Genomic DNA, 23468 nt, shown 5'->3' with positions numbered 1-23468 from the left:
CTCCCACCAACTAGTTAAAGCAACTCATGCTTAGCCCATTCCTCTCATCCCAAAAGTCAATGAGACCCATGCTTCCCATATCATATCTCTTACACACCACTCCTCTCTTTCTCTCATTTTCTCACTCCATTTCAAGCAATTCCCAAGGAGAGGACGTCCAAGCTCTTCCAAGAGAGCCACGTGTGGCCCACTTTCTACCCCTCTCATCTCTCATCTTATCCCTTCAATCTCCATCATCTTCCATCAAAGTTGAAACCAATGAGCTAAGGAAGCCAAGGGACCAAGGAGTGCAATCGGTGGGTGATCTTGGGATTTCCACCGTTGATTTCTATTTGTGGGCCCACTTGTGGTGGGACCCACTTGATGTATGCATTGTATTGAGTATAGGGAGGGCCCATAGTGGCGGGGTCCCTCCCCTTCACACGTCTCTCTCTCTCTCTCTCTCTCTCTCTCTCTCTCTCTCTCTCTCTCTCCCTTCCCTGATTGTATGGTCCATCATGATGCATGTGTTTTATCCATGCCACCCTTGAATTGGGCCCTCATTACTGCCTGTCCAACAGGCAGGCCTGCTGCCTGTCCGTATGGACAGGCCCAGATGAAGGGAAAACTCAAATATCAGCTTTATACGAGCTGGTGGGCCACACGTGTGGACCCACCAGATGTATGCGTTGCATCCCTCCCATCCACTATCCAGTTATGGATGGTGGAAGCCCACCATGATATGTGCTTTGATCCACACCGTCCAAATTCTGGACGGTGGAATCGGATTGGCTAGAGTACCTCACACCAGTTATTAGCTGCTGTATCACGTCAGCAAGTTCTGTGGGCCACCATGATGTACGTGTTTCTCCAAGCCATCCATCTGTTTAGACATGGGCCCACCCCACATGTGTGGCACGTGTGGGCAAGTGGGACCCAACTTGATGTATATATATTCTACATCTGCACCGTTGTGGCATGCACCATGATGTATGTATTTCTCCACGCTGTCTTTCCATTTTTTTCTGGATGTGGGACCCATCCACATGTGCTGCACGTGTGGGGTGAGGCCCACCTTGAGGCATGTGTTGTATTAACATTGTCCGTCCGTTTTTCTGGGATGTGTGACCCACCTGATGTATATGTCTCACTCACATCGTCCAAATCATGGGCCCACCTAAGAAGTACATGTCTTATTCACAGCGTCCCACACGTAGGACCCTTGATGCATGTATTCTATCCACACCGTCCAGATAGCCTGGACGGTGAGGCCTGCAATGATGTATGTGTTTCATATCCGCGACATCCGTCCGTATTGTTGGACGCAGGACCCACCTGTTGTACACGCAGGGCCCACCTGCTGTACATACAGGGCCCACCTGCTAGTTGTACAGGGCCCACTTGCTGGCTGTGCAGAGCCCAAGTGATGAGGCCCATTGTGATGCATTTGAGGGCCAGGCGATGGGGCCCATTGTGAAGTATATTAGGCCCATGTGAGAGGCCCATTGTAATGTATATAAGGCCCGTGTGAGCGGCCCATTGTAATGTATATTAGGCCCGTGTGAGTGGCCCATTGTGATGCATTTGAGGGCCAGGCGATGGGACCTATTGTGATGTATATTAGGCCTGTGTGAGAGGCCCATTGTGATGTGTATTAAGCCCATGTGATGCGACCCACTTAATGTATATGAGGCCCATGTGATGCGGCCCATTGTAATATGTGAGGCCCATATGATGAGGCCCAGTGTAATGTATGTGAGGCCCAAGTGATAAGACCCATTGTGATGTACGAGACCCTTACGTAAGGCCCATTGTGATTGTATAAGGCCCATTATGATTGTATGAGGCCCATTGAGATTGTATGTGGCCCATTGTGATTGTATGAGGCCCGTTGTGATTATATGAGGCCCATTGTGATTTGTATGAGGCCCTTTCCCCATTGTAAGTTAGATTCTATAGCGAATCGTACTCTATGTGCAGTGGTGGTTAAATGTCCACGTTGCAAACCTCCTTAGAGCCCTTTATCAAGCCCATTTCCATCTTCTTTTATTGGGCTATCCCAAACCGTTGGGCCCACCTTTATGTTAGTGATACCCTTTAGGCTACCCAAACTGTTGGGCCCCCATTGATGATGGTGCCTTATATCATGTCTTGTAGAATTACCCACACCTTGGAGCCCACCTTGTGTATATATTGGGCCCCATAGGGAAATTAGTTTATTGCACGATAGAGAGGGTAAGGAAGCCCACTTATTGTACTTAGACTCGGCTCTACCCTCGGTGAGGGATATTACGACGCTCCGTCACTGTTGCACATGTGGGCGGACACTGATGTGGGCGGGGCGTAGGGGCCTGGGTGAGCTAACAGTGATTAGCAGACTACTGTGCTGGCAGGCTACTATGCACACAGTGACGCGGAACTTTGTTCCACATCGGAAGCATCGTCCGATATTGTGGTGGATATAAGTTGGATTCCTTCCTTAATTGTCGTGACATATTTTGAATCAATGAGCTTCGACAAAGCAGTCTATATCACCCCTTGTCGTAGACAGAAGGATATGTAATATTAGGTTTGGTATATCCACTGTTTAGAGCCTATCGTTATATTTTGACTAGATCCGCCATCCTTCTGTGGACCCTATCATTCGTATGCATGTTGTGAGGGATGATTGATTAAAGTATATGTCATTGGATTGAGATGTTTATGGGACTCCTTGTAAGACGTAATTGCCCCCACATGATCATGCGATACACTCAGGTTTGATGCATGGCCTAGATACGGCTGATGGTATTCGTGGACTCTTTAGGATTTGCATATTGCATTTCATCCTCAGTATATGATATTTGGCTTACTATGTCTCCGCATTGCATAACTGATCTATATTGCTTCCTCAGTATATGATATTGGCTTATTATGTTTTTACATCACATAACCTGGATAAGGCTGATGGTATTTATGTACTTACCAGTATGTTTCCGCATTACTATGTTATTTCATTCTTGGCACTTACCTTACGCACACACTTACACTACCCTCTAAGCTTTCTATAAGCTTATGCACAATAGATGTGTACAGGTGGCGTTAGGTCGCAGCAACGTTGAGCTTGGAGTGTGTAGCTGTCTGCTGGAGCTTTGATTTTCGATATATGTATTTCCCTTTCAACGCTGTATTCAACTGTTTATATTAGTGGATATATGATGTTGATGTTGCCTTTGTGATTTGGATAAACTTGTGGTTATGCTTCTTACGAGAAAAATGTACATTGGAAAATCCTCCTTGTAGGATCCCAAGATCAGAATCTGCTGTATGGGCGCCGGGAGCCGAGAATGGGGTACTACGGAGGCTGTTGGTACCGGATTCGGTGATCAGAAATTCTGTGAGTCCAGTTTCTGAGTTTGGGGTGTGACAATAACCATCACTATGAGTAAGCCATTAACTCTCTCCAACCATACAGATGTTGCAGGTGAATTACAGGTTGATGTAACGAACGACGATCGTTCTATAGAAGACGGGTTCAAATATCGAGAAAGAGTAGTGCATGATTAGTTGATTTATTTTTTGCTGTAAACTTTGATAATATAATAAGCTCCCATTGAGAGAGCATTTGATAATTTGTTGAATTACTTTACTCTAATGAAATGATAAATACAATTGATTTTACTCTCATAAAGCGCTACCTTCGTGAATGTAATTGGATGTGATTTAAAAAGAACAAAAAAGACAATGTGTGATTTTGAAGCATCCAATTTTTACATTATTAACACTCAAAATTCTCGGGCACGAGTATATACTCGAGCAACAAAAATTCAAGATGTTACAGAACCAGTTATTCCTTAATGACATAACCGAAAATACTACACACATAATAGCTTCTGCGTTATGTGTTCCTTCATATTACTCGCTTAGTACTTTTAATAGTCATGTGCTTATCCTCTTTCATGAACAATCCCGAGATAACTCTAACTCTCATGAGAAGTGGCACCACTTCTACGTTCACATAGGTGAAATCTTTTCAATATTTTTGTTACTTAAAACATTTGTCTCATTTGATTGAATTTCATTAAGAGTTCTAAGACTCAATCCTCTTTTTATAATAGCCAGCACTTTCATCCTGGATGAGGTTATTTAGATTTAGTGCTGAAAATTTTCACTTATCAGTAATTTATTGTTACCCATTGAACCCAATCTTTAGAGATTTTCTAAGTTTGGGTTGGGTTTCTATCATTGGTGGAACTTTGATAAAAGAGTTTCAACTGCATCCCTCTAGATGTTATCCTTACTACCTCTCTCGTCAGAGGTTTAGTAAAAGGATCAATCGAGTTATTACTTGACTTCACAAATGAGATTGTAATGATTCCATCCTGAATCAATTGCCTTATATAATCATGTCTTAAATTTATGTGTCTTGACTTTCCATTATATATACCACTATAGACTCTCGCTAGAGTGGCTTCACTATTGCAATGAAGTGAAATAGCTAGTATAGGCTTCACATAGAATGGAAATTCTAACAGAAGATCCCTTAACCACTCAGCATCTTTGCCTATTGCAGCCAAAGCTATGAACTCAGATTTCATTATTGAATGCATTATGTAATTTTATTTCTTGGATCCCCAAGATACAGCTGTACCTCCTAAGATGAATATCCACTCTGTAGTGGACTTTTTGTCCCTTGTACTCAATATCCAACTTGCATCGGTATATCTTTCCAACACTGCTGAAAATTCTAAATAAAATAGCCCTAGTTCTTTGGTTTCTTTTAGATAACCTAGAACTCTATTTATAGCTTTCCAATGTTTAACACTTGGATTACTAATAAATTTACTTAGTTTACTCACAGCGTATACTATATCCAGTCTTGTGCGTTGCATCACATACATAAGACTGCCTGTAGCACTAACATACTCTAGTTGTGCAACCGCTCTTCCACTGTTTTCTTTCAACTTGATACTTTGATCAAATGGGGTTTTTGCCTCTTTGATTTTCAAATAGTTAAATGTTGAGTGTGAAATATTGCATATTTCTCCCTATTTATACCTTAGTTTTATAAACATGATAATGCTTAATCAATTTAATTATGCATATTTTCATGTGCGAGGTGATTTCGAGAGCTTAAGGTGAAATTGATGCCAAAAGGAAGATTGATGCTCAAAAGATTACTAAATGAAGATTTGAGATTTAGAAGTCATTAATGAAGAATTTGCATGCCAAATATCTAAGAAAACCAAGTGAGGAATGAAGATAATTAAAGATTTGAAGTGAAGAAAATGAATCCTGAAATTGTCCTGAAAACAAACATATTCCTGAAATTGTTCTGAAAAGTATATTCTAAAACTCCAAGTATATTTTGAAAAACTACACAGAGTGTTAAATTTGAGGTGGTTTAAACTCCAAGTCTACTTTGAAAAACTGCGTAGAGTACGTAAATTGAACGCGGTTTCTAGATTTTTCCAACTCGGTCCGAAAGTTGAAGTTCCACAACTATAAATAGGACTCCCTAGGATGCTCCAAAGCATCTTCTATAGTTTGGAAAGGTCTCAAGGAGCATAGCACAAGGGTGGAGCATCCGTCAAAGAGTTTTTCTTCTTTCTTACTTTATTTTTATGCTTTGTTTAAGAGATTTGGTTTCAATCATGTTTATGGTTGACTAAACCTCTTAGCTAAGGCAAAGAGGTGAATCTTATAACGTATTGGAATGTTTATTTTGCATTAATTCTTGTTCTTGTTAAACTTCATTGATTTCTAGCTTGATATTAAAGAAATATTTTCAGTTTTCTATGATTTATTGTGACTCAAATTATAATAGATGATGTGATAGCTTTGGATATCTTTTTTTCCTGTTTTGAAATAATGAGGTTGGTAAATCACATTGTTCACAATCGTCTCCTGGGCATAGTAGGGTGATGGAATCCCTTCCAATGTTCACAATTCCCCTCCATTGAGAATTAGGTCAATGAAAAGTTCAGATTTGATTTAAATTGCTTTATCTTCTAATTGGATAGGATATGACTCCAATTTCAATTGTGTTTATTGAATCAAGCAAGGTAGCATCTTAATAGCTACAAATGGATCCTTAGTACCCTAGTTCCCACCTTTAATTAATAGTTTAAAAATTATTTACAATTACTCTCTTTTATTCCAGAATTCAGATTTAGATCTTCTTCTAGTTCTAGCTCTAGCTCTAGTTCTTTTCAGAATATGTACAAGTTTAGTCCCTATGGATTCGACCTCGTTCTCATGAATTATTACTACATCACGACCTTACACTTGGGGTTGTGAACATTAAACTTGTTTAGTATTTTTTTCAATATAATAAGACTAGCACAATGCATAATTCTCAATATATTTTTTAACTTTGATACCTAATATAATTTCCACTTGTCCAAAATCCTTCATTTTGAAAACTGAAGAGAAAAACTTCTTTGTTACAATTACATCTTCCATTTTGTTACTGATTATTAACATATCATCTACATAGAAGAATCTGATTACAATATAATCATTACATACCTTTCAGTATATGCATTTATCAGTAATGTTATGTGCAAAACCATAAGACAACTTTAGAATCAAATTTATCATGCCACTTTTTTTATACTTTTTTTAATCCATACAAAGACTTAACAAGTCTACACACTTTCCTTTCAGTTCCTGGTAGAACAAACCTTTTCGGTTGTTCCATGTATACCTCCTCATCGAGGTCATCATTCATGAATATTGTCTTCACGTCCATTTGATGGATATGAGATGATGTATGATGCTAGAGCGAATAAAATCCTAATTGATGTTATTCTAACCACTAGTGAATATGTGTCAAAATAATCAATTCATTCTTTCTGTCAAAAACCCTTAGCAACTAATCTTGCTTTAAAGGTTTCAATTGTACCATCAGTGTGATACTTAAGTATCCACTTACATCCTATTGTTTAGAACTTAGAGGTAGATCCACCAGTTCCCATGTTTGATTTAATATAATCGAATTCATTTCATCATTAATGACATCTTTCTAAAAAGCAGAGTCTCTTGAAGTCACAACTTCACTAAAGGTTTTAGGTTCATCTTCTATAGTTAAAATCATAGGTATTTTCCTAATGACCTTCTCTCTATCACCCTCTACTAGATGAAAAAGAGACACTGAGAGCCTACTTGATCAGGATTAAGACTCTTCTTTACTCTTGTTCTTTGACTCATACGAAGTTCACTTGGTATTTCGACTTCTTGTTGTGTTTCTTCTATAGTTTCATTAGCAGATTGAATCTCAGTATTCTTATTATCTATGAATAAAGAGTTCTCAAAGTAGTCTACATCTCTAGATTCTATGTTTATATTGGAGTTAGTAGGCCTTACTATTTTAAGCATATCGTAGAAAGACACACCTGATAGCTCTTGGTCTTAACTTAGTTCTTTTAAGTTTTGGAGTTCTATAATATACGAGACACCCCCACACTCTAAGATACCTTATGTTTGATTTTCTTTTTTCTATATTTCGTATGGAGAGGTCTTAGTTTTCTTAGATAAGATTCTATTCAGAACATGGCATGCAGCCAATGGCGCTTGTCCCCATAAGTTTAATGGCAACTTTGCTTGTATTAGCATTGAGTTTACCATTTCAACTAAGGTCCTATTTTCTTTCTACTACACGATTTTGTTGTGGTATATAAGGTGTTGTACACTGGTGTATTATGTCGTGTTCCTCACAATAGGTAGAAAATTCATTAGAGAAATATTCTCCTCCTCTGTTACTATGAAGGATTTTAATCTTTTTAACTAATTGATTTTCTACTTCGGATTTATAAATCTTGAATGCATTAAATGCTTCATCTTTTGATTTTAACAGATATATATACACATATCTTGAACAATCATCGATAAATGTTATGAAGTACTCCCTCATCGGGTAAGAACGCCATTTAGTTCACATATGTCGGTATGCACTAGGTCTAATATTTGAGATGATCTCTCAACACTTGGGAATGGTTTCTTCGTTATTTTAGACCATATGCATACTTCACATTTATCTTTGTCATTATCATTGTATGATATTAGGCCGTTCTTAGCCATGAGTTTTATGGTACTGTAGCCAATATGTGTTAGTCTACCATGCCACAATGTTACAGGCTCAATTATGTAAGTAGAAGAATTCTTTTCATTTAAAGAAAATTTGATCATCCCATTACAAGCATAACTCTTACCTACAAAGTTATCATTCTTGAACAAGATTAACTTGTCCAACTCAAACACGACCCTTATCCCAGGTTTGCTTAAGAGATCCCCTGAGACTAAGTTTCTCCTTATGTCTGGGACATGTAGTACATTGGTCAAGATTACCTTCTTTATAGAGGTAAAGGGTAATTCCACGGTTCCTTTGCCTACGACTTTTAATCGTCATTCATTTTCCATTTGAACCTCTTAACCATTAGTCACGTCTTCATAGGTTTTGAAGGCGGATCTATCGTTGCATACATGGACTGTGGCACCAATATCATACCACCAACCGGGGATATTCTCTTGAACTAAGTTCACTTCAGTGACCATTGCTACGATATCATCGTCTACTGCATTAGCCTCTTTCTTAGGCTTTTTGTGGTCCCTACAGACTCGGGCGAAATGTCTTGTCTTGCTGCAGACAAAGCAATGACCTTTGGGTTTGCCATTTTTCTTCTTTTGGGTTTTCTTGAATTTTCCTTTATCTTTTTAGGTTTTAAGGAATCATTTTTCTCAGTATTATTGTATTGGGACGCTCTTTCTACTGCATTCACCTTGGATGAGGATGCACTATTAGTGTTATCCTTCTTGTCTCGGTTACGAGATTCTTCTTCAATACGAAGATGCTTTTGAATTTGTTCCAGGGTGAATTCTTCAAATTTAAGCAGTTGCTTCTTCCTGTAGTATTTCAAGCTCGGAGGCAATTTGGCAATAATAGCTCCTACTTAAAAGGATTCGGGCGTGTCTATTTTTTAAAGCCTTTATCTTGTTTACAATTAACTGTAATTCATGGATTTGGGTCAACAGCAGCTTATTATCTATCATCGTGAAGTCGAAATCATGGTAATTAGAAATTTCCATGTACCTTCTTCTTCGGCCTTGTATTTGTATTCCAGTGCGCTCCAGATTTCTTTCGTTGATGTGCTCCCCATGTACAGATCGCACAACCGATCAGAGAGAGAGCATTAAGAATATGGTCGCGACTGTTCACAACCCCAAGTGTAGGGTCGCGATGCAGTAATAATCTTGGTAAGACCGAGGTCGAATCCACAAAGACTGAACTTGTGTGTCTTCTGAGAGTAACTAGAACTAGAACTAGAAGACGAAAATCTAAATCTGGAAAATTCGAGAGAGTAATTGTGAATTATTTAACTAAAACTTGTAAATTCAAAGGTGGAAAACTAAGGTTTTCAAGGATCTACTTGTAGAGATTAGGGAGATCTATGCTTGATTCATGAACACAACTAGAATCAGAGTCTCATCTTATCCAATCTGAACTTCCTTTGATCTAGTTCTCAATGGATGAGAGGCATGAGAACTAGAAGTGATTCCATCACAAAACCAATCTGGGACAAAGCAAACAATAGAAATTGCTAATCCACAACCAATCTGGGAAAATTGTGAGAGTTAGGGAGGATTCTATCATCCAACCATGTCCAAGGGACAATGGTGAACAATAGGATTTCCTAAATTCACAATCTCAATAATGAAAAGAACATACTCAAAGCTATCACAGTCACAACAAACCATTAAAAACTGGAAGTATTCCTTATAATCAATCTGACCACTTTAGCATTGACATCATCGTCCTCTTTCAAGAGATACATTCCACTCCTCTCTTTGAATTGAGTCGACTTAGACATGGTGTTTGATTTTGGGGAGACTTCCCATGATTGTGTGTTTTCAACAAGCTTATCAAAGTAGTCACACACATCATCGACACTTTTATTCATAAATTTTCCATTACACAATGTCTCGAGTAATTGGCGCATGGGAGATGTCAGTCCATCATAGAAAAAGTTCGTGATGCGCCACGTTTTAAAACTGTATTGTGGGCATGAACTGACAAGATCCTTGAACCGCTCCCAACATTGGAAGAATGTTTCATCTTCCTTTTGGACGAAGTTCATGATTGACTTTCTAAGGGTGTTCGTCTTATGGTATGGGAAAATTTTCTTTATGAACTCCCTTGTCATGTCATTCCATCTACCAATAGATCGAGGACGTAGTGAATGTAACCACGTCTTAGCCTTCTCTTTCAAAAAAAAGGAAAGAGTTTCGGCCTGACCGTGTCATCGAACACGTTTGGAAAGTATAGAGTGGCTATAATGTCGTCAAACTCTTTTAGATGTAGATACGGATTTTCAAATTCAAGCCCATAGAATTTTGGAAGGAGTTGGATTACCTATGGCTTGATATCCATATGTCCTATGTTTTTGGGAAAAACCATGCATGAGGGTGTACTCACCCTCGCTGGTTGTAAATAATCTCGTAAAATACGAGGCGGGGTGCTTGATGCACCTCATTCTCATCCTTGACTTCCTCAGCCCTAAATTGAAGTTGTTAATTTACCGGTTGATTTACAGCCATCACTTCAATTAACTCTAAGGATCTCGAATAGTGTTTAATCCTGTGATGGATAGATAAGCCCTCAACCAATCCTCCTTCACTCAAAAGACGTCGAGTGTTATCACGAACTCACTTGGGCATAAAACACTCTCAGCCCTTAAATTCAGATTCTAACCTAAACCTAAAAGAGAAAGGAAATAGAAATCTAAAAATAGAAAGAGAAAGAGAATTAGAAAGAAGTTACCAAATTAGAAGTTCCTAAATTAAGATCCTACAAAACAAAATAAGTCGGTTTCTAAAAATAGAAAGTTTCTTAAAAAAGTTAGATTCTAAACTCAATTTAGGAAAGTTTTTAAACTTAGAATTAGAAAGTTTTTAAGAACAGAAAACAAACCCTAATAGTAAAAAACCCTAAGCTTAATCTAATTCTAAAACTAGCTAATCTTAGAAAAACGCATCCGTTAGTCCCCGACAATGGAGCCAAAAACTTGTTCACAACCCCAGGTGTAGGGTCGCGATGTAGTAATAATCTCGGTAAGACCAAGGTCGAATCCACATGGACTGAACTTGTGTGTCTTCTGAGAGTAACTAGAACTAGAACTAGAACTAGAAGAAGACAAAAATCTAAATCCGAAAATTTTAAGAGAGTAATTGTGAATTATTTAACTAAAACTTGTAAATTCAAAGGTAGGAAACTAGGGTTTCCAAGGATCCACTTGTAGAGATTAGGGAGATCTATGCTTAATTCACGAACACAACTGGAATCAGAGTCCCATCTTATCCAATCTGAACTTCCTTTGATCTAGTTCTCAATAGATAAGAGGTATGCGAACTAAAAGTGATTCCATCTGAAAACCATGCCCATGAGACAAAGCAAACAACAGAAATTGCCAACCCACAACCAATCTGGGAGAATTGTGAGAGTTAGGAAGGATTCTATCATCCAACCATGTCCAAGGGATGATAGTGAACAACAGGATTTCCTAAATTCACAATCTCAATAATGAAAAGAACATACTCAAAGCTATCGCAGATCCATTGCAATTCAAGTCACAACAAACCATTAAAAACTGCAAGTATTCCTTATAATCAAACTAGAATCAAAGAGAGTTCAATATAAACATGAATCAAAACAATAGAAAACATCCCATCACGCTACAAGTTTCACCTCTTAGCCCTAGTTAAGAGGTTTAGCCAACCATAGACATGAACTAAAAACTCTTAAGAAAAGCATAAAGAAAAACAACAAAGGAAAGGGAAGAAAAAACTCTTGATGACGGCCTATCCACGCTTTTGCTCCCTGCTCTCTTTCTCTCCTTCAATATCTCTCCTCTTCTTCTTCTTCCTATTCAGCAACACACTGATTTATAGGGTGCGGTATTTCTTTCTAGATCTTTCTAGCAGAGCCTTTCGCGGAGGTCGGTTTGCACTACCCTGTTCTACACCGTGAAAATGCGTAAGCTGTCGCGTTTTACCCGAGTTTGGAGGGAGAGACCCTCCCATCCAATCAATCTGACCACATAGGAATGGTTGAACTCTCCTCTGCTGGAGTCCGGATGGTCTGGATTACTCTTAGGATTTCTGTTGTAGCCGTTCATCAGACCGGGTCGTCCAGACCGATCGGACACTCGTACTCTGCGTAACACAGACTGCGATGGCATCTGTGGGCCCACCTTCTTCGGTTTTCTTATAAATCCACTCCATTCATTAGGTTCCGCTTGAAATCCCGGCCCTAGAAAGTGTGGTACAGATCGACCCTGTGGTAGCCCGCGGGCACTTTCTTGTTGCCGTTTATCTTACACTTGAACATGTGGAAATAGTTCTCGCCGCTTCTTTATAGGCTTTTCTTTTAGGTCCTGATCAGCTGGCCCTTTGGAGTCTAATGACGGTCCGGATCGGACGTTTTGGGCCAGGATGATGGCCCACCTGAACCGTCCGCGAGTCCCTGTTTAGGAATTTCACACCGGGACGCCCGCTGGAGAGAGAGCTCTCTCTCTCTCTCTCTTCGTGAAACACATGGGTCCCCCTTGTGTTGACCGGACTCATGGTGTTGTGTATTACAGGTGCGTGTGATCTTGTGCACACGCACCTTACAGGTGGGGTACATGGTGTCGTTTCAAAGAAGTCCACGCCGTCTAATCGTTTTCCCATCTAATTTAAGGGGTTGAGTTCAAAATTGAGGCATATCCAAAAATCAAGTGGCCCCAAACTATTAATGGTAGATCTATCCACTAGCTTTGGTGATTCTTGAGCATTAAATCCATGCTTTTAGCATCATTTTCAATCCAAGCTCTTGAATTCACCTTGCAACACAATCATGATTAACATAGAACATTAAGCATAATCATGTGCATAAAACCAAGTAATAACTGGGGTCCTATATGCAATATTTAACCCTCAACAGTGACATAGCAGTTCATCTTCTTATCGCTTGATTCTTGCAACGACCTGTTCTGTAATGTCAGCATCTGTTGCTTCAGGCATAAGTTGTAGATTCGGGTCCAAGATGTAGAAGATCTTCAGAGAAGTTAACAGGAATTTTAGCTTGTACTGCCACCTAGTGAAATTTGAACCGTCGAACCGGTCTAATTTGATCAGATCTTGTTTCATCAGTTTGACTGATGCAACACTTTAGGTATCCATATTCACGCTTTAAGATTGTTAGAAAAATGTTGAATATACCGAAAAATAGAAAACAAAGTATAATTATATCGTTTCACTAGGCTTAATCACGTGAAAATATATGATGTCCTTAAAGCATGATTCACCCCCTTATCAATTGTTGATGGGTTACAGGCAAATTACTTATAAGATAAGACAAGCCTGTGTAGATCCGGCATGTAGCAATCACGATGGGTCCACTTAAGAACAATTCAATGCAGCAGATGTTCTGGCAGAATCAAACAGTGGATGTAATTACAATATTCTATAAAGGAGATGCTATCTGGAGAATCTGATGGAAAGGGAGAGATTTGTGTTTGAGATGATTGAATTTGGACCCGAATGGTCCAGTTTATATAGGCACCAGGGAGTGGACCATTGCTAAGTGGCCATCAATGGTTCAGAACATTTGAAAAACGTTTCTGACCATCAATCATTAATTTCAGCCATTTCTTGTCATCAGATCGGAAGATCTGACCGTTGAATCATTATGGCCCATCCATTTTCAGACCATTGTGGCTTTCAAGGCAGCTAGCCGTTTTAAAAAAAGGCTGACCGCTTCGGATTAAAGATCTAATCGTTCTCAGTCACCTATAAAACCCTAGCTTCAAATCCATTGCACCTAGGCTCCTAGTAAACCACTCGCACCGCTGTCGCACCGTCTCGCGACTATGCCAATACAACCACACTGCCCACGCCCACACCCGTGCCAGTGCCCGAGCTCGTACGCGTGCTTCCATGCGCACTGGAATATGCAACCCGAGCATCTCAATCTCCAAAGCTCCAAATAAGAATACTACACACACATCCTCATATAAACCCCAAAACTCCTCCTATCATTTTCGATGTGGGATATATGTAAAATAATCAAATGATTAAGAGTCTAATCCTTTATAAAGGTTAATGCATGGTTACTTTCATATTTAGATAGGTGCGAGATGGATTTTTAGTTGATCAAATATGTGGATCGTCGGATAAAGGGCTTAGATGATTAAATTATAATCCTGAAAATGGATGGATGAGTGGGTGATCGCATACCATATACGGCGTATAAATGGTTGGATTTATTGTATGTTCCACGGTTAGATTTGAGTTGGTTAATGAATGAACGGTTGATCTTGGGTGTATGAGTAAGGAGAGTACACGTATAAATACATACATACATACATACATACATATATATAGACACATACACACACTAAAACCAACGATAACTCTAAATAAAAATTGATCACACATATCATGACTATTTTTACATGAATGTTTAGATGGATGCAAGTTTGCATGTATGTAGATGCATGAATGTTCACCAAAATCTCAGGTCATTATATTTTAACTCCCTAAAATTCAAACACACCTAATGTGTGAACGGATGAGTATACTCCTCCTAATTAACGATGTGTTTAAGTGTCTGTTAAGTTCCATATATTGTGAGGTTTAAGTGGGCGCATGTAACACCCCGAACTTTTCAATACTCGAGTATTGAAAGTCCTCGAGTGTTACCATAAATTTAACTTAGTATATATATGTGTACGGTACCAATCTAGTCAACCTAACCCTACATCCATCCTCCAATATGAATCTGACTGATTATGAATGATATTCATCCATAAATCAAGTCGTCCGACCATTGCTCATTTAGTTCGATATATGTACCTTCCTTTAACTAAATCAATGAATAAGTCTTTATTTATAATGATTTAAATATAAGTCCTTTTGTAAGAATTGTTTAGAAAATGACATATAATCATCTAGAACCATTAGATTTCACAAAACTCTTAAATCAACAATAATTATGAAAATGCCATCGACATATTCCTTGAATTCCAACTCACAAGGTTCTCATGATCCATTTTGTGTGAAACTTTATACCAGGCCTAATTATCATAAATTAACCGTACACGTCGAATTTTAGGCCTTAGATCACAGTAAATCAACTACTTGACCTCTACATCCATTCGTATACTTATCAAATCAAGATTTTGATCTGTCCATCTTATTCACACCATATGAATATGCTTAACCCACCATTAGAATCAGAATATGAGAAACTTTCATGTATAAGAAAGTCACTTGAATCTAACGTTATATAAGTCTTACCCACAATCACTCCGGAAACCCATTTTGTGTTTACCTATTTACAAAGCTGACCATACATCCACCCATATGCATGGTTAGAGTGCTAACTATAAAGCTTCCTTATTTTTAACAAGTCACCTGACCATCCATCAGGTTTGGATCCGCCAAATTGGTCATCCGAATATCAGGATGAATCGGTCATTGTGAAGATCTTCGGGTTTAAGTTTCAACCATCTGGTAACTTGTCAATCGGAGGTGTACAAATATTATTTTGAATTACGGAGTGTGCAAGCCACTAAAGGAGCATCTTGGACATCTCTGGGAGATCGGGGTCCAAACTAGACTAAGGGAAAGAGCACGAAAAATGAAAAATGCTTGCCAAAATTTAAGAAATTCGGGCGGCGCACTTTGACGTAATGGACGTCGGAAGCTGGTTGAGAAATGAAGGGCAATATCGTAAATATTCATGATTGTCATTACATACTACCGTTGAAACTAAAACATACCGTGCGGCCCACCTGATCAACAGATCTGTCCCATTTTTGGACCTTAATCCTAACAGGATATGTTAAATACAATGAACAGAGCGGATCGTACAACTACAAGTAGTAAAGTGAACTTCTCACAGAATATCTCAATTCATTCAAATTTCTACGTGCATGGGGGTTTGACGGTAAATAACATTTAATGCATTAACAGATTGTGCGGCCCACCTGAAGTTTGGATCTATTTCAAAATTTAGACCATAGGTTAGCACAGTGTGCCAAAGACGGTGAATGGAGTGAATTCTCTGAAAGATCATCACAGGTGGACCCCACCTATTTTGAAAAGAAACATTAAGAAACCGGAAATGATGGTAGTTTCCACCACCATGTCCCTACAACATATAGACCCAATCATCTGGTAAATTCCAGGGACTATTTTAGCCATTGACATTCGACCATTAGATCAACGAGAATCCACCGTTAAAGCTAGGAATCGACCCGTATAGCCCACCTAGACCTTAGATCAGTCTGATCAACGGCCAGGGTAATTTCACTTTTAGCGACGAAAATTTTCGTTGCTATAAGTCAAATTTTCGTAGCTAAAACGTTTTAGCGACGAAAGTTTTCGTCGCTAAATTCGTCGCTATAAGACCGATGTCGAAGCGTTTTCTCAGCGAAAATTTTGAATCGTCGCTAAATGCAAGCTTTTTAGCGACGAAAATTTTCGTCGCTAAAAAAACTGTACAAGACTTTTAGCAACGAAAATTTTCGTTGCCAAAAATAAATTACAAAACTTTTAGCTACAAAAATTTTCGCTGCCAACAAAAATTACAAAACTTTTAGCGACGAAAATTGTAGTCGCTAAAAATAAATTAGAAAACTTTTATCGACGAAAATTTTCGTCGTTAAAAAAACTGTACAAGACTTTTAGCAGCGAAAATTATTCTACTTTTAGCGACGAAAATTTTCGTCGCTAAAAAATTGTACAAGACTTTTAGCAGCGAAAATTTTCGCAGCTAAAAGTAAATTACAAAACTTATAGCTACAAAAATTTTCGTTGCTAAAAGTCTCTTTTTAAAAAATTATTCTAGCTCAAAATTCCGCACAAAATTCCTGATATACACCTGTTAACAATATATTTCATCATATTCATCCTGATATACACCTGTTATATAATATATTTCATCATATTCACATTCACATCCATCTAAACCCAAACAAGAAAATCCATCCAAACATAAAAGTACATTCATCCAAACACAAACAATCTTATCCGCATCACACTTATTCACGCATAAATACATATAAGTTTAACATAATAAACAAATATACAAAAAATCGTCGTCTTCTTCCTATTTCGACAACTTCCTTACCACCTACTTTCTAGTCAAGTTCCATAGCCATGCACACTTGTTTCCTTGTCCTTGCATCTTAACATCATCGCCATCTTTCTCTTTTATCTACACCACCCAACATTTGGAAGGATCATACATGTATTCACTAAAGAAGATATGCTCAAAGATTGCAGGGTCATCCAGAGATGGAAGATCATGCTTCTTTCTAGCTTCACACTTCCCTACACTGTAATACACCTGCCAATTGAACTGAAAATCATGTGACATCATTTCTACTAGTCACTGGAAACAGCCATATGATTTGTGACTCCATAACATGTCCGTGGGTTCTCTATGAACTCTAATCACAGAGTGATACCCAAAAACCTGACACACTTGGTGGTCAAACTACAACTCAATGCCAACATGGACTGGCACATCAGCCACTTTTGTTGTAACAGGAATTGTTTGATAACCATGATGAAGAAGAATACTTTCCAACAAAGAGCTACAAGTTATCTTCCAAGAAACTCACCTCCATCGTGACATGGCAAGCCAAAAGTTGATAAGGCATGTACTTATAGCCACTGCAAAAAGAAAAAATGAAAAACTGAGTTGTGGCTTTTGGGTTTTCTCAATGACATCATATCTTTTATTCAAGTCACAATACAGAATAAAATTTAAATCTTTCAAGGCCTGATTGAGTTTCATCGACTTAATGCAAAGATAATCTACAAGCTCAAAACAGAGCTAATCACAGTTCACCAGGCTAGAAATAATCCATTGATCTAAATGCATCTTTTACGCTGCATTTTGAAACACACCTGAGTTGGATTGCAATTGCTCAGTTCAATTAGGTGGCAACGATTGAACTGTATTGACGGTTAGTGTTATTCATAATGGAGTACAAATTGCAATTACATTCCTTTCTAGTTGAACTTGGAGTAATGATCACACAATACAAATACTATGATAGTTTCAAATTGGTCATTTCAGCTTCACTGAAATGATTATTGCATTTCTAGATGATAGCTTCACTGAAAAATGGTCTTTGTGAAAGCTCAGGAGCATTGGACTATTAGATCTCCTTCAGCCTTTCTGTGTCCAATGCACCTCACAACTTTCTGTGACCAATTGTGGTCCTTCATTATGGTGTAGAGAACACACAAAATAGTCACTTAAATACATCCAGACAAATCACGGTAGCACTTCTCCAACATTCAAATTTTTCAAAACCAAATTGGAAAAAAGAGAATCAGAGTAAACTAAATCAGATTTGAAAGTTAGTCAAATCATAAATAGGCGGATTATGGATGGAGACATTGTTTTCATTAATAGGCCACCTAGTACTCATAAACATTCATTACAAACATTTTCTGTCTATGTGCATGACGACCATACTGTTAAGATCAATCCCCTTATTTGTGCTCCCCTAGGTGCAGATTTTGATGGGGATTGTGTTCATATATTTTATCCAGTCTCTAGCAGCAAAGGCAGAAGTTTTGGAGCTGTTTAGTGTTGAAAAGCAAATCCGTAGTTCTCATAGTGGTAGTCTGAATTTACAACTGGTGCATGATTCTTTATTGTCACTTAAACTCATGTTTAGGACTTTTTTCTTGAACAAAGCGACTGCGCAACAGTTGGCTATGTGTGTTTCACCAGTTTACTGGAACCTGCTTTGCTTAAGGCTCACCATACAGGTCCTCTGTGGACTGTTTTGCAAATGGTACAGAGTGCTTTACCTGCGTTTTTTTACTACTTTGGGGAGAGGCATTTGATCAGTAAAAGTGAAATGGTGAGGATTGATTTCAATAGAGATTTACTGCAGTCATCATTCACAGAGATTGTTACTTCTGTTCTTGACAAGAAGGGAACAGAAGAGGCTGTTAAGTTCTTTAATATGTTGCAGCCATTGCTGAAGGACATTCTCTTTTTAGAAGGATATAATGTTGGCCTGAATGATTTTGACATTCCCAAGACTGTTACTGAAGATATAAAGAAGAAAATTCAGGACATATCACCTTTCCTGCTTCTCTTGAGATCAAATTACAATGAACTTGTAGAGTTGTTAGTGGAAAGCTACCTGAAAACTATAAAACTGCCAATCGTGACTCGTATTCTAAAGTTATCTGCTTTGGGTAATTTGATAGATTCTAAAAATGATTCAGCTATCAGTAAGGTTGTTTAACAACTTGGCTTTTTGGGGCTTCAACTTTATGACCAAGGGAAGTTTTATTCAAGGCGTTTGGTTGAGGATATGAGTTTCCACTTCCAAAATAAGTATTCTGTTAATGGTGATATGAGTTTCCACTTCCAAAATAAGTATTCTGTTAATGGTGATATGAGTTTCCACTTCCAAAATAAGTATTCTATTAATGGTGTTGACTATCCTTCTAAGGCATTTGGGTTAGTTAAGAGCTCCTTTTTTCAAGGTCTGACCCCTATGAAGAGTTGGTCCATTCCATATCATCCAGGGAAGTGTTGACCGTTCTTGTTGATCCGTTCTTCCAGAACTTTGTTTAAAAATCTAATGGCCACACTTAGAGATGTCGTTATCTGTTATGATGGGACGGTGAGAAACCTCTGCAACAATTCTATAATTCAATTTGAGTATGGACAGTGGACAAAAATAGTCCTGGCAGGTCTCTTGCTAGTGAACCGGTTGGTGTATTAGCTACTACTGAAATATCAAATCCTGCATATACAGCAGTTATTGATTCTTCTCAGAGCAACAACTCTTCATTGGAGTCGATGAAGGAAATACTTTTGTGAAAAGTTAACTTCAAGAATGATATTATAGATCGGAGAGTTATTCTATATTTGAATGAGTGCTTCTATGGGAAAATGCATTGCAAGGAGAATGCAGCATATTTAGTTCAGAATCGTTTGAAAAAAGTCGCTTTAAAGGCATTGACAAATACCTGAAAGTTCAAGCGGATACAAGCCTTGTTGGCCACATTCACCTTGATAAGATGCGCTTGAAAGTACTCGAGCGGAGCATGGATGAGATCATGCACTCTTGTCAAGAGGTTATAAATTGCTTTGGGAGAAAGAAGCACGCTCTTTCACCTTTTTTTAAGAAGATTTATTTGTCTTCCTGCGAATGTTGCACACTTCAGCAATAATGTGATGAGAAGTGGTCTCAGCTGCCATGCTTGCACTTCTTCTACAAACAGCAGGAACATTCATGTCAAACAACAATGAGTAGATTGTCTCTTTCAGTTGTCTTCTAGATGCCTTAGCAGATTCAGTATCTGAAGAAAAGGAAAAATAATTTTAAAAAAAAGGTATCAATTTAACTGAAAATGCACCCAAATAAATTGAATGTACCCTATATGGTTGACTTTATTTCTCCTTTCAATCATCTATCCATTACTATTGCCCCTATCAAGGAGAGATGACACCATTACCAGTTAAACTTCTGATTCCCATTGGGACACTATGCTAACTACACTTTGGGCATAACTTCCTCAATTGGGTCAGGACCACATTCTCCTTTTTTTTTCTTTTTTTTTTCTTTTTTTGCACATAAATAACTAACTTTGCATATGCATTCCATGTTAGCACTAATGCCATTAAGATCTTTTTCAATCAAGTGCAGATTTGAGAACTTGATTATGCTCTCGTATCAATAGAAGACTTTATTTATGTCGGATCTCTCCAAATTAGTAGCACTCCACGCTTGCTTTGAAACAACATTTATAATTATAGAGACGATATCCTGTCAGCTGAACGAAGTAAATGGAGCACAACAACAGTAGCAGCAAAAACAAAAAAAACAAAAGTCCATGTACCCTGAGAGTATCCAATTCAGGCCCTCCTAAGGCATCATAGTAGTGATCTATTGGTAAAACATCAATTTCAGCAGTCTGTGTACTGTTAACCTCTGGTTCTCATTTTTTTGGAATTGTATAATCATAAAGCAATGGAAATAATGTGAAATTAGATGATATTTTTTTTGGAATTGTACCTTCTGATCACGCATAGGCTGCAGATGAAACACATTCCAGAACTTCTTACCTGCATCAGTTCAAACAACTTAGAAGCACTTTACAGAAGAAATGGTAAAGAAAAAAAATCAAAGAAGACCAATGATTTCAATGTCCATCTTATGCATTTGAACCAAAATCCCATTCTTTCAAGCATAGAGAGGAAGAGAAGAAATCTAAAATTGACATCTTATTATATTAGAGCAAACACAAAACGTAAGTTCATAATATAATGGATATAGACTAGAAACAAAAGAAGTAACGAACAATGATATATTTATGCCATCAGGGGTATATCCATTCAACTCACAATTTCTGCATTTTGGTCATATCCCCCAATGCAGGGAAAGGCATGCTCGATCCATTCAAATCAGATATCCTCCTGAAAATCAAAATATATTGGATTCAATAAAGTAATTCATTTCATACCACTTCCAAGGCTGGGTATGAATCCAAGAAAATTCTAAGTAATAAAGCAGCAAGAAAAGAACATGGAATGTGCCCTCACAGTTCAATTAGATTCACCAAGAAAGAGATGTTGGAAGGAATAGGTCCCGTCATAGAGGTGCCTTGCATATGCCTGCAGTGGTTGAGAATCATGGTTCATATAGATGTTCTCCGATAGAAGCAAGAAGCAATTTACATGGAAGACATAGCAATTTAAGTTGTTGCGGCCTCTTGAGTCGTGTCCAGTTCCCGATGAAATCAGGGATCTTACAGAAATAATATGAATGGAGTTTAATAAGTTATAATTTCTAAATGGAAAAGACAACCCCAGTGACTAGTGAAGAATTGATATACAAGTCCGTCAAGTTTCTCAAGTTGCCGAAGGTAATAGGTATTTCTCCTGTCAAGTTATTCGAACAAGCAAGGCTGCACCAGTAATATATTGGATTATGTTAGGAAAAAAGTTTTTTTTTTTTTTTTTTTAAAAAAACACCTATTGTTTATTATCACCATAGGCTGTATGCCAATCACTACCAACTGATCATGATCAGATGGTGGTGATAAGTGAGGCCCACACCTGCTACACGGTGTGGACCCAGTGGGGCATTCCACTCCTTAAAATGGTCGTGGAGTCCTCTCAACACCACATATTGACCGTCAACTGATAGTGTTGAATAGCATAAACACTTCGCAATTGGTTGACCCTCAGCCATTCTGTTCACCAATGTAACCTAACAATGGCCAGCATATATTTACACATTAATCACATTTTCTGTTTAATTAGGACATAGGAGGCAACCAGAACTAATAAATAAATAAATAACATTTAAATTTTAGAGATTCTCAATTCAGGTCACAAATCTTAGCAGCTGCTCAAATGTAATAAAGATAAGGGTGACACTATTTGCACCTGCCCTGATTGATAATGGCAACCTTCTTTCAACATTGGTGATACAACAGTACAAATTTGTACTTCTGAATTACCAAAAGTAGAAAGAAAAGATGCTAATGGAAAATATCAATCAAGATGAGTAAAGATATGAATTCCCGGAAAGATAACTATGAAATGAGTATTAGGTCACTATTTGAAAAATAAAAAAATAAAAATTGCAGTGGCAAAACAGAGAATCTTACAATCTCTCCAAGCTGCGCAAATTACCAAGCTCTGGAGGAAGAGGTCCTTCGACCTCGTTAACTTCAATGACTCTGCAAACTCACGAATTGCATGAATAATAGTAGCTAAACGCAATTTCATCTGCCTAATCAAATGAAAGTTGTGAATCACATACAGTGACTTGAGTGTCATGATGTTTCCTAGCTCCTTTGGAATTGTTCTAGAAATGTGATTTCCCAAAAGCGACCTACAATGTTCAAACAATTTTTCGGGTATGTCCCTCAGAGAGTGAGAGAGGAAGAGAGGGTTTTGTAGATTAGTTATAGAAGATTCCAGATGCAATTATGGAAGAGGACTTACAAATCGGTGAGAGGAAGGGAAGCCCATGCTGCAGGGATCGATCCATTGAGATAGTTGCGAGAAAGATCGCTGTTGGACAAGAGCAGAAATTACGATCTAAGACCCCGATATTTGCTACGAGGCAAAATAAAAGCGAGAGAGAGAGAGAGAAAGTGAAATACCTCTCTTTGGGCGCGGCTCTGTTTTGAGCGCGCGCCCAAATTTGGGAGACGGATTGGCTACTGGTGGAGGGTGCTCTGTGGGCCCCACCATGATGTATGTGTGTCATCCATTCTGTTCATCTATTTTTAGAGATCATTTTAGGGCTTCATAGAAAAATTGATAGGTATATAAGTCACAGGTGGACCACACCACAGGAAATCAATAATGATTGGATATCCACTATTAAAATCCTCCTAAGGCCCACTGTATTGTTTATTTGAAATCTAATATGTTGATTAGGTCATAAAGACCCGGATGAAGGGAA

The 23468-nt window shown here is 38.2% G+C and overlaps 1 long non-coding RNA gene, 1 other non-coding gene and 1 pseudogene across 2 annotated transcripts; 2 read left to right on the top strand and 1 right to left on the bottom strand.

Annotated features, from left to right (window-relative positions):
• LOC131238900 (DNA-directed RNA polymerase V subunit 1-like) overlaps positions 1-20103 on the top strand; it is a 31661-nt pseudogene extending 11558 nt beyond the window's left edge.
• Positions 10006-10112, top strand: LOC131241787 (small nucleolar RNA R71). The gene has a single exon (XR_009169354.1). It is a non-coding gene; the product is annotated as a small nucleolar RNA R71 (small nucleolar RNA).
• A 1773-nt stretch (positions 20104-21876) lies between the features above and the next one.
• LOC131238512 (uncharacterized) lies at positions 21877-23139 on the bottom strand. The gene is made up of 4 exons (XR_009167882.1): positions 23003-23139; positions 22818-22889; positions 22663-22734; positions 21877-21954 (listed from the first exon to the last, which is right to left on the bottom strand). It is a non-coding gene; the product is annotated as an uncharacterized LOC131238512 (long non-coding RNA).
• Between the last annotated feature and the right edge of the window lie 329 nt (positions 23140-23468).

This window comes from Magnolia sinica, chromosome 3 (genome assembly GCF_029962835.1).
Source record: "Magnolia sinica isolate HGM2019 chromosome 3, MsV1, whole genome shotgun sequence".
NCBI classification, from domain to species: Eukaryota; Viridiplantae; Streptophyta; class Magnoliopsida; order Magnoliales; family Magnoliaceae; genus Magnolia; species Magnolia sinica.
This window is presented reverse-complemented; position numbering and strand designations above follow the sequence as displayed.